Here is a 15,611-nt window from a genome sequence, read left to right on the forward strand (position 1 = left end):
ATTCAGCATCCTGGCAAAAAAAGAGAAAGCTTTACGAGTCTTCACTCTAAGTCAATTAGAATTTAAATGTAGGTCGAATGCCAGGGAGAAGAATGGGACCTGCAGCAATTCAGATCTCAGATGTTCACATACTCTAGAGACGGAAGAATCATTTGCACACTTATTCTATCTTCCAGAGCTGGGGGCATTCAGAAAGGCAGGTTTGTTCTCTGCTGCATATCTAATAGTGTTTTGGCCAACTAGTCTTAGAAGTTTCTGGGAAATGACTCTTCTACCTTTGTCCTTGGGAGGCTATTTCACAGCTGAATACATCCCATTCCTGATCTGCCCTTGTTAGTCCTAGCTGTGACCTCCATACTGAACTACACAACTTCTTTAAATACTTGGTGACTCTGTTAGTTGTTTTGCAGGGTGTTTTTGCACCTAGATCAAATCCAGCACACCACAGCACTAGCCTGGAATACATCAGGAGCAACTTCTGTGAAGTCAGTGATGTTGCATTAGTATAAATCAGTTATCAAATGCTACATCTTCCACTTCATTATCAGTTAGCCAGGATCCGTATATCTCCTTCTTTGATTTTAGCATATTTCTTTTTGCAGTTCACTACAATTCTTGCATTGATCCACCTTGCTGGACTCCAAACAGGAGGAGGCCACTGAAGGAAGAATGGACAAAATGCAATCACTCAATGTGACCAAAAGCTCCTGGAGAGGCCTGGCAAGTCACAAGGTTATTGTTCACTTCAATTAAATACTTATGTGCACTAGCACGGACATGTGCATGCACACATATAAGTTATCCACTATCAGAAATATCACTTCTAGTTCTAAACTATTTTCACCTCCCCTCCCCCCGTCCCTCCACTCCCTCTGCTGCTCATTAAAACTCATCTCTCCCACCTACAATGGTGGAAAGTCAGCAAGCTGTCCAGGTAGCATTAGCTAATGGGAACTGACAGCCTGCCACCATTTTCCGAAGGCTTGTATTTTTGATATAAGCCTGTCTTCCAGCCTGACTAATTCCATGGGAGACTTTCATCATGGGAAGACTGACCTCGGGCAGGAGACATTTTGTGTCACTGTGAACAACTGAAATGAAGACACAATGGGAATGGCAAGAACTCTCTAGCAGCAAAAGGCAGGGAGAAGAAAACTGATGTACAACAAGAATACTTGCTTAACCATGGCAGGCAACTCAGTGATTGGTTCTCTAATGAACAAATTCACTGGAGAACCTGAACTGTGAAATACTTTGAGACCCTGTGAAAAGCAACCTTAACTGATGATAAACTAAAATACCAGAAAAGTTATGAGAAGCACTTTCCCACTGATTTACAGCACTCTGGATCCAATTAAAGAGCTCCTCCTTCCCTCTGCAAGCTAGTGCCTCTGGAGGTTTGTAGGCTGTTTCACAATGACTTACGGGGACCGAGTCCAGAACATCACTGTACTCGGATTTTGGCACAGTACTTTTTACTACATTTTATCATAGAGATGTGGAAGTAAAAAAAAGTTAAAATATTCACAGCATGGTTACCACTCACACTTACAGAAAGTAAACAATGCTGTTACTGTTGGCATTTCCCTGCTGAGGGGCTGTGTCTGACAGGAGCTTTAGTCTGGAAGACTCCCTGTCCTCTTTCTTTCCCAAGCACAACATCCCTGGCTGAAGTATGTTTCTCAAGATCCACTTGAACCTCCTCTCCAGCTGAAAGGTAGATCCATCCCAAGAATCACGTTTTCTTCCCATTCAAGGCTGCTGAGTCTGCCACATAAAGAAAAAACTAGTCATCCAAAATCCTACGTTCCTTCTCTCCCTGTGTGGTGTCGATTGTGCCCCAGTTATGCCTTTCAAAAAACATCAGGTGACTCTGCTGTTAGCTCTGTAATACTGGGTTGGAAAGCTGAAGCTGTGGTGGTACATTTTCCTAAGAGCATGAGACAGCTCTTTCCATCGGTCTGAGCTCCCACGTCCAAGACTGGCTAGTGGCTGAGTGTCACAGGTCAAGGAGGAACTGAAACCACAAAAATCTGAGAGGATTAGCTTCCACAACTATTTCCTATTTCACGTTCTGTTCATGTCACGCACAGTGGGTGCATTTTGCGACCCCTCTGGATCCTAAAGAAGTCTTTAACATCTAAAGCTTATGAATAGCCATACAACCATCCCTTATGGGGAGCTCCATGTCAAGAACTTCAATGAAAATGGATACAAGGTCTTTATTTCCCTTAACTTCTCTGCACAGATAGCCACTTCACTCCCACCTGAATGCACTTGCATTGCATTTAACGCTTCTGTTCTGAGGTCTTTCTCTACTCCTTCCTTTGCCTGTTGGATGCGCTACGTTCCCAAGGAGCACAAGGTGCCTCATAGATGTGCTTCTAGCAGCTCCATACAACACTTTTACCCTTTCCCTCAAAGTGGATGGCACAGACAGTGGTCTTGGTTCGCCCTCGTTACTGGCAACCAAGCAATATAAGTCATCTGAGTTTACAACCTTTCATCAACGTTAGGTGTTCACTATTTTACTAGTGCACGAGAGACATATAGGCCACATATATGGTGCATCAAAAAGCTGGATTTGCTTCCTTAAAGATGGCTATCACAGCCAGAATGGGCTGTAATTGTCTTTGAAGAGGCCAAGGGCCCTGTAACAGCGAGGAATGAGGCCTAACCAAGCGGCTGGGTAGAGCCGTAAAGGCCCGGTTCAAACTCATCCAATGCTGAAGGAGGCCTATCTCTGGGACAGGGGTTTAAGCTCATCTTTAGACAGAGGAATTAGGGGTGGAGTAGGAGAGAATTTGTATTTTACTCAACACTGTTCACTCATCCCTACAACCATCTAGCACGCCCTAATTGCTTCAGTATGTCTCTGCAAAACAGAAATCGAGAGTGACTTGGTAAGAGGCATGCAAAGACACAGATATAAGATGTACACAGAAGCAGTCGTCCAATAATGATGACCAGCTGTCACAGACAGCAAAATGCTCCTGGCAGTTGGCACTGGTGAATTTTCAACTACCCGCTGGTCACTGCTACCCCATTAATCATGGGCACTTTGCCCAGCCTACATTCCTGAACAGCTTTTTCCTTTCTCTTCCCCTCCTCCTCCTCCTCCTCACAGACTTCTAACACAGTTAATAAAAAATTTATCAGGGCAATGAAATAAACAGCAATTTGATTTGATCTGGGAGCCAAAGAGAGGAGAGTTTCTGCTATTCAGGTACAGACTTGGGAGTTTCTGCAACTGCTGGCAGAAACGTGCCCACAAAACCAATAGGATTAGAAAAATGGAGATGAAGGGTGGGCTTTGTTTTCCATTTGTTTACTTGTTTTTAAAGGAGTGGAAAAGTCTGTCTGGGAGACCAGTCAGCAGTGTGCTCTTGAACCCCAGGAAGAAGAGAGTAACACTGTGAAATCCATTGGGAATAATGGGCTTTGTAGAACCACAGAGGTGATACACAGCAGTCACTGCAGCTCCTAAGAACTGCAGATGCAAATGACTAGGTGTCTGGTGCTTCATTTTTCTCTCTTACATATTTTTCCCTTCAGGAAGAAGAAAGAAGAGAGAAAGGAGCACTTGGGTCCATCACTACTGATGTCTTAAAGTAGTTCAAGGACTAGTGAGACAAGGGTAGCACAAAATCCAGGAGAAAAATTGAGTAGCCTGGAATAGTTTGGGCTAGAGTAGGATTACTCATCTGGTTAAAAATTTAGCAAGTGCCTCAGGACTTTCCTGGGCTTGTGGCTCAGGGAGCAGCAAGTGCAGAAATCTTTTTAGGGGAGTCCCTTAACCTCTGGCTCAGTGAGAAGCAAAAGTATTCAGACAAGGAGATGGCAACCTTCCACTGTGAGAGCTTGCACAAATTTATGGCAGGCTTCAAACAAGAGATTTGGAGGGGAATGCAGATGCTCGTTGTGAGGACAGGTAAATATATCAGGCAGTATAACCAAAAGCATTATCCAGTGTAGAAGAGATTACAGATTAAAAGAAAACGTACTGTTACATTATTTAAAGTCACAAAGTCCAGGTCATAGCAAGAGAAAGAGTCAAGACCAGCCAACTTTGCCAAGGAGACAGTGTTAGACTGTGGGAAAAGCCAGAGTCTCCAGAACTAGTCTCTTACACAGTATACTTATCTTTCCTGCACAGACAGGCAAGGTGGATTCAGGTCACCAAATTTTAGACATCCAGAAGTTTGCTATGTAGATCTAAGTTAAATTTGCACTGGTAACATTTAGATGTCTAAGATGATTAAGTGTGATGAATCTCACCTGTACTATACCACTTCAGTTTGCGTGACTAAGTGTCCGTACAGAAAAGAGCTGCAACTTTAGGAGAGTTACTATTAAAAAACTGAGTGACAGAGAAGTGTATCTCTGGACTTGGATTTTAGTCCTGCCTCTGATAGGACACCTGTGCAATTTATCTGGCAGAACCATGTACACACCCTGGATTTGTTAAGACGAGATGAATCTTTTATGACCTTGAAAGGCTATGTCTTGCTGTCGATGGGGTTTTCTAGATTTTGCTCCAGAGATCAAACCACAGTCTCTCAATTTTGCTCCAGTCCTTTGGAGAGCTGTGCATACAGACCTGAGTTCAGTCCCAGGCTCTCTTCTGGAATGACACAGAGCATCCCCGCTCAGCTCCCCTCCCCATGCCAGGCACAGCTGACAAGGACAGCCCCCTCCAGACAGGCAGACAGTGCCACGTTTGGCTCCCTGAACCTGGGAGAGCCCTCCAACACCAACTCCACAGGCCCCAGGCTTTCAAATTCTTCCATGCACTCTTGGCATCCTGTTATAACAACACCGGTCTGCTGCCAGACTGCGTCCCAGCCTTCTCATCATTTCAGGCGCTTTGAAGCAGCAAACATAACAAATCAATCAACCAACCCATAAATAAGCATGTCTGAGGGCTTTGGGGGCAACACAGGGAACATGGAGGAGACCAGTCCTCCCTGCCAGTGGCTGGTGCGTCGTGGACAAGATCTATCTGCTCCAAAAGGTAGAACCACCAAGTAGCATGAACACAAGCTGGTCTATGCTATCTGGCCTGGAGTCCAGGGCTTGCTCAGATACTGCCCACATCAGCCCCAATTGCAAAGACAGTCTACAGGCTTTATACTCCTGTAAATATTCTCCTGGAACACAGTCAGACAACAAATCATGTGAAACATTCACAGTAGTGAAAAACAGTCACTGGCACGCTGTTAACACTCCCCTCAAACAGGTTAAGACACTGGCAGCGAGAGAGCCAAGGTGCCTTGATTTGGACTGCCAAAAGCGGTGTCCTTACAAACTTTTGTTCTCGATTTCTATCCAGTAGGTCAACAAATGGATTAATCTTTCAGATAAAATCGTGAATTGGGAGCTCTGTGTGTTAATAATCCCCAAGGTCATCACTGGAACTGTACAGTTGAGTCTGTTCTGTGGTTATTTGGGGAGATTTATCCTACTTTGCAAAGAATTTTTTCTTTGCATTCAAAGCATTAACATACCCAAAAGTCACATTCCCATCAGTCTAACAAGGGGACAATCATTTTGAAGAGACACTCCAGACTACAGCTGCTGCCGTGGCACCTGTGTGAGGGCGACAAGGAATTCATGTTTAGGATCTTGCTTCTTGGCTCCTCTCCCTTTGAAAGGCTCTTCACTCTGCGCGCTTTCCTCTGCCTGCCTGCATTGGCTTTTAACACATTAATGGATATACTCACCAACAGCAGAGCTGAGATCTCAGCCTCCCAGTTAACCCAACACGAGCAGATGTCTCACTTATTTTCTAAGTCTAAGTCTACGTTATGCTGGTCCTGACATACAACTCCTTCTGGTGACATAGTTCTGATCTCCTTGCAGACAATTTCATCAACGGATCCTGCAGCCAGCTTATGATGATGGCCCTGCCAAGCAGAGCACTACTAACTTGTACCCAAGCCTAACTGCAGCTAGATGTCCCAAGCCCACCACATCGCCCATACTCTATGGATAGCTGAGCATCTGCATGATGAGATGCTGGGAAAACCAGCTCAGTGGTCGTATGGCCTGAGCAGCATTAGCCGAGGGTACCCAAAGTTGAGTTGCCAGTACACTGAAGTCACCATGAGAGTCCCTTCTCCGCAAATTCAAAAGGAGTGTCTCCTTACCTTATTAAAGGCAAAAGGCTTTTCTTATAGTGCAGACAGAGAAGAATCAGAAAGGAAAAAAGAAGATAATAGGCTGCCAGAGGCCCAATTTATGCACCCCCAAATTAATGAGTCATTCCAATTAAATTATTTGCCCTAAATTAAAACTTATCACCAAAATCCAATTCTCATTTCATTAAAGAGGACCTCCCTAGTTATCTTTTTTTATTTTTTCTGCAAATATTTTTTTTTTAAAGGTAACCTTCATGGAAGGGGAAGAAAAATGTAGTTATACTCTACTTCTCTGTTTGAAGAGTCCCTGAAAGTTTTATATTTTAAGGCTGTTCCCCATACCTACATGTGTCCACATAATAAATGAAGATATTCCTGGAAAAGTCTCTGGAAGACTGGAGAAGTACTATCAAGTAGACCATGTAGGGGAAATCAGATACATGAAGATGGAGGGAATTTTAGAAGTAGCTTTCCCCAACCCTCAGCAGCCTCAGCCTTTTGGTGTCAGAACTGTGAAATCCCCATTTTGGGATTTCCGAAGGGTCCTCCAGCAAAAGCCAGGCAGACAAGCGATGGCACTCCCGATGCACCTTCTAGAAACAAAACGATCTCTTGATAGTATTCTCAGACTTCGACAATCAGCTAAAATTTCTCAAGCAGGGCTTAGTTCCTCCCACCACGGGTCTCCCCGCTGATAGCCTGAGCTGTGGCAGGCAGAGACCCAGTGCCACCGACGACAGCCTCCACGTGCTCCCTCAGATTGCCAAGGCATACCTTTGTTTCTTCCCCAGGAACAACCCCGCTGCTTCCTTTGTGTTTCTAATCCACCACCTTACTCCCATTTTCTGTGGGAGATTCACGCTTTTTAACCCAATATTTATTTTTTTTAAAGACATTTTCAAAAGCTGTGGTTGGGTTTTGAGAAAGTGCTCCCTGTCTGACTACTCAGTAAATGGAAGCCATGTGTCTAAATATCTGTATCTTTTTTGTCTATTTTGTTGTACGCACATTTGGCAAGTCCTTTTTTTTCCCACTTAACTATCACATCTCAGGCTTTATTAAACCAAGCTGCTATTCTGTTATTTTGGAGATTTTATTTTTTTCCCAAGCAACCAACTAATGACATTTTAGCAGCTATACAGGAGATGTGATATTAAGTCATTATTTTCTCAGAATGTTTCTTCACTTTCTGGTGAGTAAGGAGCTGCTACCGGGGTAGTAATTCCAATATTTCTAAAGATAAAAAGAAGAGCTTGAGCACCGAAAAAGCCAACAAAATCCAAGCCCTGAAAACCTATTGCTTAATAGAATTTATCATTTGTTGTTTTTGTGGAAAGCAGCTGGAGGCTTATCCTACAAGACATGGCTTGTACACACACCAGAAGGATGGCACCTCAGCTGAGGAGTGAGATGACGGTCAGCAACTGGATAGAGACAAATAGTGGGAGCACAAGGTTACAGCGGGATGGGTTGAGATCAATATACACCACGCAGTCAGAAGCATGTGGTAGGAAGACACAGCACAGATACCATGCCTACCTGCCTTCCCTCACCCTTTAAATTCCCAAGTCAGCTCTAAAATGACAGTTTCATATTAGAAAGTCTATCACCTTGTTCTTTTTCCTGAAATGCCAATTTCTTTCCTTCTGTAATTATTGCATATTAAATACTAAAATGGAGAGCTTTTAAAGCAGGAAATAAATTTGTTTCTTTCTACAAGCCTGGATGTTGTTTCTGAACTGCTGGCTCAATTTAGGTTTATTTTACAATCTGTTTCTAGCCAATTCCAATTTCAAATGAAGTCTTGGCTCCAGCGAAGCAAAATTCCCTTTAATTTCAGTGGAATAAAGATTTTCATCCAGATCCTTATCCACTAACACACAGCTACAATGAGTGTAGACAGTAACACAGCAGCCAAAAACACAAAACCCGAGCTGGTGGACCCCAGGAATCTGGAATTTCAAGTGAATCCCATATGGAGCTTTGGGCACGGCAGATTTGCAGCATCGACTCCACGGGCACCAGTGAAATAAGAAAAGCAGGCAAAAGGAACACGCTGTTCCACAAACGCTGGAGTTAACAACGCCTGGTTTACCACCGTGTCCTAGGTCCTAATGTCTCATCTCTCGAACAACCTTCTGGGCTCTTGGCCAGTTTTAGTCAACGTGGCACAAGCCAGCTGGCACAAACATGGCTCTGAACCAACCTGCAGCCATGCAGCCTTTTATGTGTCCTGTCGGTATGGGACTCAGTAGAACAGGAGCCACTAGTGAGAACTTCAGGGGCCACAGCTCTTCTCCAGGCAAGGTCTCAGTGGATATGAGGGGTGCTGGAGGTAACTGAGCAGAGGACTGCCAAGTGGAAGGACAGGCAAACAGCATGCCCATTCAAATAAAACCCGATGTACTTTGTTTCCTCAGGAAGCCAAGCTACCTCCAGTATCTCTAGGATATAATAAAACCTCAGCTAAACAAACCACAAATCTGGCTAACCTCAACCTGGCAGTATTTCATGCAAATGAAAGTAAGAAAATAAAATGGACAGCAAAGCTATGGAAAAGGTTGATCGGAGACAGAGAAATGTGGAGCATAATTAACCTTAGCTTTCATCTGTATTGCAAGCGGAAAGACAAGCCGATCCAAAAATGTCTAGTGGAGACTAGCTATATATCTTCTCTTATTATCGTGGGTTAGAAATCCAAAGCTTTAGATCAGATCTTTTGAGATTTTTTTCTTCTTTTAAAAAGCCTTATTGCTCATCTTCAAGCTACTGAGCAGTTACAGGCCTGTTACATACAATGAATAATATATTAATTCCAGGTTATACCAGCACTTTTTCTCTGCAAAAAGATCTCAAGAGGATGTGGGGAAAAAATTGTTCACTTGATATTGACAAGACAGTGGCCATTGTGGAGGGTGCAAGCAATGGGAATCCACAACTTCACTTAGGATGTCAATGGGACTACCCCCCGTAATGGGCAAATTGAGTCAAGTTTCAAGGCTTGCAACAGGTCAAGACAACTCTGTTGTGCTACCATGGCCGTTTCAGCCATGAAAGCAGGAATATGCTTGGCTTTAGGATTACCAGTCATTTGCACTTTCCCAAGGGTTAGCAGACTTGGTGATGCGACTAGGTTCTTGCTGCGTTTGGAGTGGAGAGCAAATATTGTCCCTACTCCACTGTCTTACAGTCCAGGCTAAGACATGGGGCAGCAGATTGAGACAATCAGACAAAGAGCTATCAAGGGGAAATCTTTCACAGTACTGCTCTGAATCTAGAATCAGCTGATCAGGCAAAATCACACCAAGTCAGCTGATACTGCTCTGAAGAGACCACTCAAGCCAAAATGATTTATATCTACAAGGAGCTGGATTATCATATCAAGACCCTTCCTCCCAGCCGTAGGAAAGCATTCAGTGTATTTTACGCAATACTTTTTCCTCCAAAGTGAGTAAGCATTTTTTGAAGTATTCTGTTTTTGTCTCCTGCCTGCACCTGCAAAGCAAGCACCAAAATATTTCCCAAAAAAAACCTCCTGATTTATGCACTAAGAAGTGCTGAGAGCCAACCTATAAAACAGAGACAAAACCTACCCTGCACAGTAACATTCCAGCCCTGCCTACAGATAGGAAAACAGAAGTTAAGAGGCATCAGGGCACTATGGGGAGGCCATAAAAATATTAGATGGGGCGCGGCAGGAAGTTCCTTGGTAAACTATGAAACACCAGGTGCAATTTCCTGCGATTTATGAGTTTGGGCAAAACAAACCAGCACAGAAAACCTAGAAAGATTGCCAGCGATACCACTGTGTGCCTGAAATTCTAGAATTATTTTGCTGGTAGGAAATTACGGTCCACGATAGCCGCAGAAGGGGGGTAGCAAGATCTAGTGTGCTTCGGTTCCCCAAGATGATTCCCTGCTCTCTCAGCTTATTCTCCCCAACAAACTGATCTGCTGTCACTTCCTTCTGTGCACACTGGTCCTGCCTCTCCCAGCCCCTGTAGTAATCTGAATTTATCTCCTCCCTCCAATCTTTTCTTCTTCTCCCCCACCGCTCCCAGTAAAATGATTTTTTTTTTTTATCCCTCTCAGAAAATTCATACTCCCATGTTATCTCATTATTCTTTGCAACAGCATGCCAAATTCGCTGTCATTTTCCCACTGGGGCTATGTCCTGAAAAAGACAAAGTGGTCTGTGCTCATTCTTACCTACTGCAGGCTCCCTGGAATTGAAAACGCCACAGTGCTAGTGCTCGGAAAGATCTCTCCGAATTCTGGGCTCAGCGCCCACCGAGCAGGGAAGCAAACATATCTCTGGGAGCGGCACCTGACTCCAACATCCTTATTGTTTGGCTAGCAAAGGAAAAATAGCTTCAGCTCTCTTCGAATTGCCCTGCTTCTAGCACCAGTCAAAGGGGCGCAAAGGCCAGAAATGTCAGGGGAAGACAGGCCCCCACCACGGCTCTGCTGAGCTCAAAGACAGCTCTGGTCTCCAGCAACCCACTGACAGCCACCAACCCCATGTTCTGTCAGGGAAAAAAGTGGAGGAGAATGACAGAAAGGGGTCTGGAAAGACTAAAAGGTGCATGGCACCACACAGACCGGCCACCCTGGGCTCCCCTCTGCAGTCACTGGAAGGGAGCTGACATTTCTGCGGGTCATTTTGTCTGATGAAGTCTGGATGGCTCCCTCAGGTTGAGCTGGATTATGTCCTAGAAGAGCCTGCTTCTCCTCACTAATGATAAAGGGAGTCCAAGATGACTCACTCCGGTGGAAACACTTGGTCACACGAACCCCACTCTGGCTCACTGGCATAGGTCCGAGGCTGGTGTCCAGCAAAAGTTTCATCCATCTGATATCTGACTCCAGGGTCCTATAAAAGATGCTGGCGTGCCTTGCTCCAGTTCTGTTCAGAAACCCTTCCCACAGCCCCAGTGTCTGAGGCAGAATTTTCCCCTATCATCATCCTCAGCAGGGAGGGCAAGGGCTGAGAGGGTGGTGGAAAACCCCCTCCTTCCTCAACCCCAGACCTGGATCCTACAAGGGGCAGTGCTTACATGAGGGAAGCCTGGCCAGCTTCTGCTGCCCTTGTGGGCAAAGGATTTTGCTCTGCAGTGCTTCACCAGCACAAAGTCCTGTAATTTCAGGGGAGTGGGCAGAGAGGGGCAACAGCTAATCTACTGCATAGAGTTAATAACAAGTTTTCAATGGTTAAATCCCAGCAACAACAAATACATCTTTATACCACTTGGAAAGAATGAATGGTCAGTCTGCATCTTTGTAAGCAAGGAGCTCTACAAAGGCAATGCATAATGGAGCAGACTATGCCCTGTGGTTCTTTTCACACACTAATGCCTATCAGTTTGAAAGAAAACTGGGGGATTTGGCCTTTAGCTGCTATACATTGACTTGGAGTTTCTGATTAGGGCTCGGCAGTAAACAAGAATTCCCCTTTGTGAAAAATTGCTGCTGATGTTTCCAAATTTTGGTTTTGCTCTGCCAAAATGACAAAGCCCTTTTGATTTTTATTTTTTTTTCATGAAATAAACATTAAAACAAGGGAGATCCCATATCCTTTGAACGCTCAGTAACTGGAAATCATGAGAAATGTTAGCAAGGCTGCAGGAGTCCCAGAGGCTGAGCAAAAAGGTGCGTGCGAGTTCTCCCTGTCTCGGCTGCAACCATTAGCTTTCAGATAGGCTGTGGTAATGCTATAGCTTTTTCTCTTCACAGTTTTGACCAGAAAAAGCACCTCAGACCTGTAAAATCCTCCCGATTAAACATTCAAAGCCAAAACAAGTGAAATGTTTTTGTTTCACTGAAAAGCTCCCAACCGCCTCCATTCACAGCGATGCCTTGTTGTAAAGGCTCTTGACAGCAAAAACAGCAACCATCTGCTTGCTCCTAGCTGAGAGAGTTATTCCTTCAGCTGGAGTTGGACAGGACTAAGCCTTTATTGCCAAAACTTTTAAACCCCATGCCTGCTAATCTCTCTGCGCTTCTATGCCTATGACCCTGATCAGTAAGAACTACAGGGATTTCTCCCCTGACACTTATGCCTGAGAAGGGCCTGAGGCTACAGCCCTAAAAGAACAAGGGCCCAAGATAACGCTGGGAAAGGGGCAGCCACCAGGTCCCCTTTACGACTCACTCTCCTGGAACAAGTTACTGAGCATACTGGAAGGAACGATTAAACATCCCATTTATAAACACCTAGAGGATAATAACACAGTAAAGGAAAAAATAACCAATGTACTTTTGGCAAGCATCTCTCTCGTCACCCCGGCATCATTCCCTTGTTTTTTTTTTTTATAGGTTACGTGGCATAGTGGATGAAGAGGGAGCAGTATGTGATATATCTTGACTTCAGCAGGCCTGACAGCCTCCTGAGCAAGCTAAGAAAATATGGTGGATGTTAAATCACCATCAGGACGCTTCAAAGAGCCGCAATCAACAGATTCCTATCCGTCAGGATGGAGGTTTTAATGGGCTGTTACCACAGTCCGCTTCTGTGCCCTGATCTCTTCGACACTTCAATTAACACCTCTGTGATGGAACAGGAAGAAGGCACCTGACTTGGGTCGGTGACACCAAGTCGGAGGCAGTGGCAAGCGCCTTGGAGTCAAGGAGGATAAGAAAACTGAAGTGGTGGTCTCCATGGAGAAACCAACTAGAAGGAATCCAACAGCAGCGAGCACAAAGCGCTGCGCTTGGGAAGGGGGGAAAAATAACAATTAGTGCTCACCTGCACAAGTGGGGAATGAGCAGCAAGTCGGCTGTGCTGCAGACCAGTACCTGAGAGCTAGAGAGCAGCAGGGACTAAATAAGAGAAAGCGATGAGGTGCTGTTATAAAAAAAGCTGAATCTCATCTTATTCTGGGGGTAGTTAAGCGAAGCATGATATGCAAAATATGGCTGTTACTTATTTGACTTTTGGCTGCACAAATGAGTCTGAATTGGAACTCTTGCTTTGGTTTTGGACAGTACATTTAAGGAAATGTGTGGACAAACATATCAGGAGTGAACAAAATACAATGTAAGGGTTGGAAAATATGGCCTGCAAGAAGTAAGCCTGTTAATCTAGACTGGAGAGGTCTAAGACACAAGGGTTCATGGGCAGGTGAGAGGTATTTTTGAGGAGGAGTAGGATAAATTACCACAACGTGTTGTGGAAGGACCAGAAATACTTGTTAACAAAATCAGTTTGGATGATATCCTAGTAAAAGCTTTCCAAGTGCAAAAAGCATGAATGAATGGCCACGCACTGGCTATGCAGGTGCAGGGTCTCTTCAAAAAATACATGTTAGGGGCAGCCGGTGTTTAGTTGATCTTGTCTCAGTGCACTGAGAAGGACCAGACCACCTCTTGTGGGTCCTTCCAGTTCTCTGCTCCTCTGACCAGACACCACCAGAAATATCTGGGGTAGTAAATGGAAAGAGTCTCTAGCCAGCCCTACCCCAAAATGAGGCACCTGGGTCAGAAAGACAGAAGATATGGCCACGGTTACACTCCTCAACCTTTTGGTAGTGGACGTCTACTTCTCCCAGCAGAGCTGACTTTGAATTTGAGAAGGGGGAAAGACAGATGTAGAGTACAGGATAACCTACCTCATGGCAACAGTTAGCAAGAGTACTTTTTCCACTGTTAGCCGGCTACCAGGGTGTGATCTTTTTGTCTGTGTCCTTTCAGTACCCATCTTTTAGACCTCTGCAGTACGGCCCAGCTGGGAGGGATCCCATCAGTGGCCATACGTGCCTAAGCCAGAGGGGAGAGGGGATCAAGCAGCCTGCTGTGCAGAGACTGGGGCTGGCTGATGAGGCAGAGCTGGCTCTTCCCTCAGAAGCACCCAGGGACACGGGCATGCCCACCCGAGGGGTAACCCCTCTCCACCTGTGATACACTCCTGCAGCTCTGACCAGCAGAGTTCACTGAGCAGAGCTCGTCTCAGGGAAAGCCAATCTTCTGAAGGGAGGAAAGATCTGCCCCCAAAATGCAATTCCATTAACCTGCAATGATCTGAACACAGGCAATCCTTAGGACACATCAAAGCCCATCTCTTTCGCCTGGCGCTGGCCCTGTGGTTATGGAAGTGGCCTCCCCTACTTATAATGCACCAATCCAGTATCTACCTACCCGTTAGTCTCTGATACAGCTATCCCATTTGCTGGACACAGCTGAACACCCTGTTACTTAATCTTTCAGGAGCTGTGTTTGATTTATTTGAGTTTGGGATGCCCACAGCTTCACATAACTGTTGGTTTTAAATTTATGACATAAAAGAGTACGAAATAAATTACATTAAATTAAAAAAAAATAAAAAAGCTTAGCACAACTCAGTATCTAATCTCCTTTCATTTGCACTAGTGACAGACTATTTTTTCAGGCAAACAACCTGCAAATCTGAGAATAATAATAATAATTGATACGAGAAAATTATACTGGAAGAGGAAAGGGAATATTTTGTAACTTACACTAGTTTCTAATAAATTAGTTTTATTAGTTAAGAGTATTTCAAATGAATTATTTATTAGTTTTAAACTAATAAAAGCACAGATTAAAATGAGTCTCACTCTTCCAAACTGTAAAAGATTTCATATTTCTCCATTTTTTTTTCTTTTTCTTTTTCTCTTTTTTTTTTTTAAACCAAACCAGATTTACTTTTAGAAAAAAAATCGAAGCTGTGTTAGAGTTTCGAGTTTCATCCAATTACAGCACTCTGGGACCTGGTGCTCTAAAAGAAAGCACGATATCGCAGCGGGTCTTTTGGTAAATCTGTGGCACACATCAAGCAATCCACAGACACCTTGTTTAGAGGCATCCAGAGTTTACGTGTGCCAGTACCTGAATTTTCTCATCCTCAGAAAGGTGGCAGTAGTTCAGAGCTGGACAATCACACATGGGAGTGAAAGCTTGGCTAGAGAACTCAATTCTGCTGCTTAGGCCTGTATCTAATAGGCACAAATAAAATTAATAATACATGTGCATGGCTCTAAAATTCATTTGTACCTACATTTTCCTTGACAGGTAAATAGAAACCGCGTGCAGTCAGACCTTACCAGCAAAAAGCTGCCTGCACGGTTGAAGTTTTCAGTGAGGCTGGGTATACCCCCAGGGCCCTGCCAGTGCTTTTCATGCCGGGTGCATTCCCAAAACCCCTCAAACAAGCTGGGGGACCTGCTCTGTGTGCTGATGCTCACTGCTCCTCACGCTGCTGAAGGACGATTTTGAGAAAAAGGGCAGCCTTCATTCTCAGTGCGCTCCCATGTAAAGCATCACCTCTGACCACGCATCCCAACTTTGCCTTGCAGATAAACACTCAACATCCTAGTCAGCCCTGAGCCTGCCAAGTAATGCCAGCAAGAGGAGAGTCCATTTGTGCATGCGTGCATGCATTTATATCCTCAGTGATTCAAACGTTTGCCATGAGAAAAAAAATTCGGAGCATTTTGGGTTACTAGACAGATCAGAAGA

The 15,611-nt window shown here is 44.5% G+C and overlaps 1 protein-coding gene across 10 annotated transcripts in view; it reads right to left on the reverse strand.

The window, feature by feature from the left end:
• The window catches only part of LSAMP (limbic system associated membrane protein), a 966,851-nt gene that overhangs the window by 139,439 nt on the left and 811,801 nt on the right, over positions 1 to 15,611 (reverse strand). The window lies entirely within an intron of this gene.

This window comes from Anser anser (genome assembly GCF_964211835.1).
Source record: "Anser anser genome assembly, chromosome: 1".
Classification (NCBI taxonomy): Eukaryota; Metazoa; Chordata; class Aves; order Anseriformes; family Anatidae; genus Anser; species Anser anser.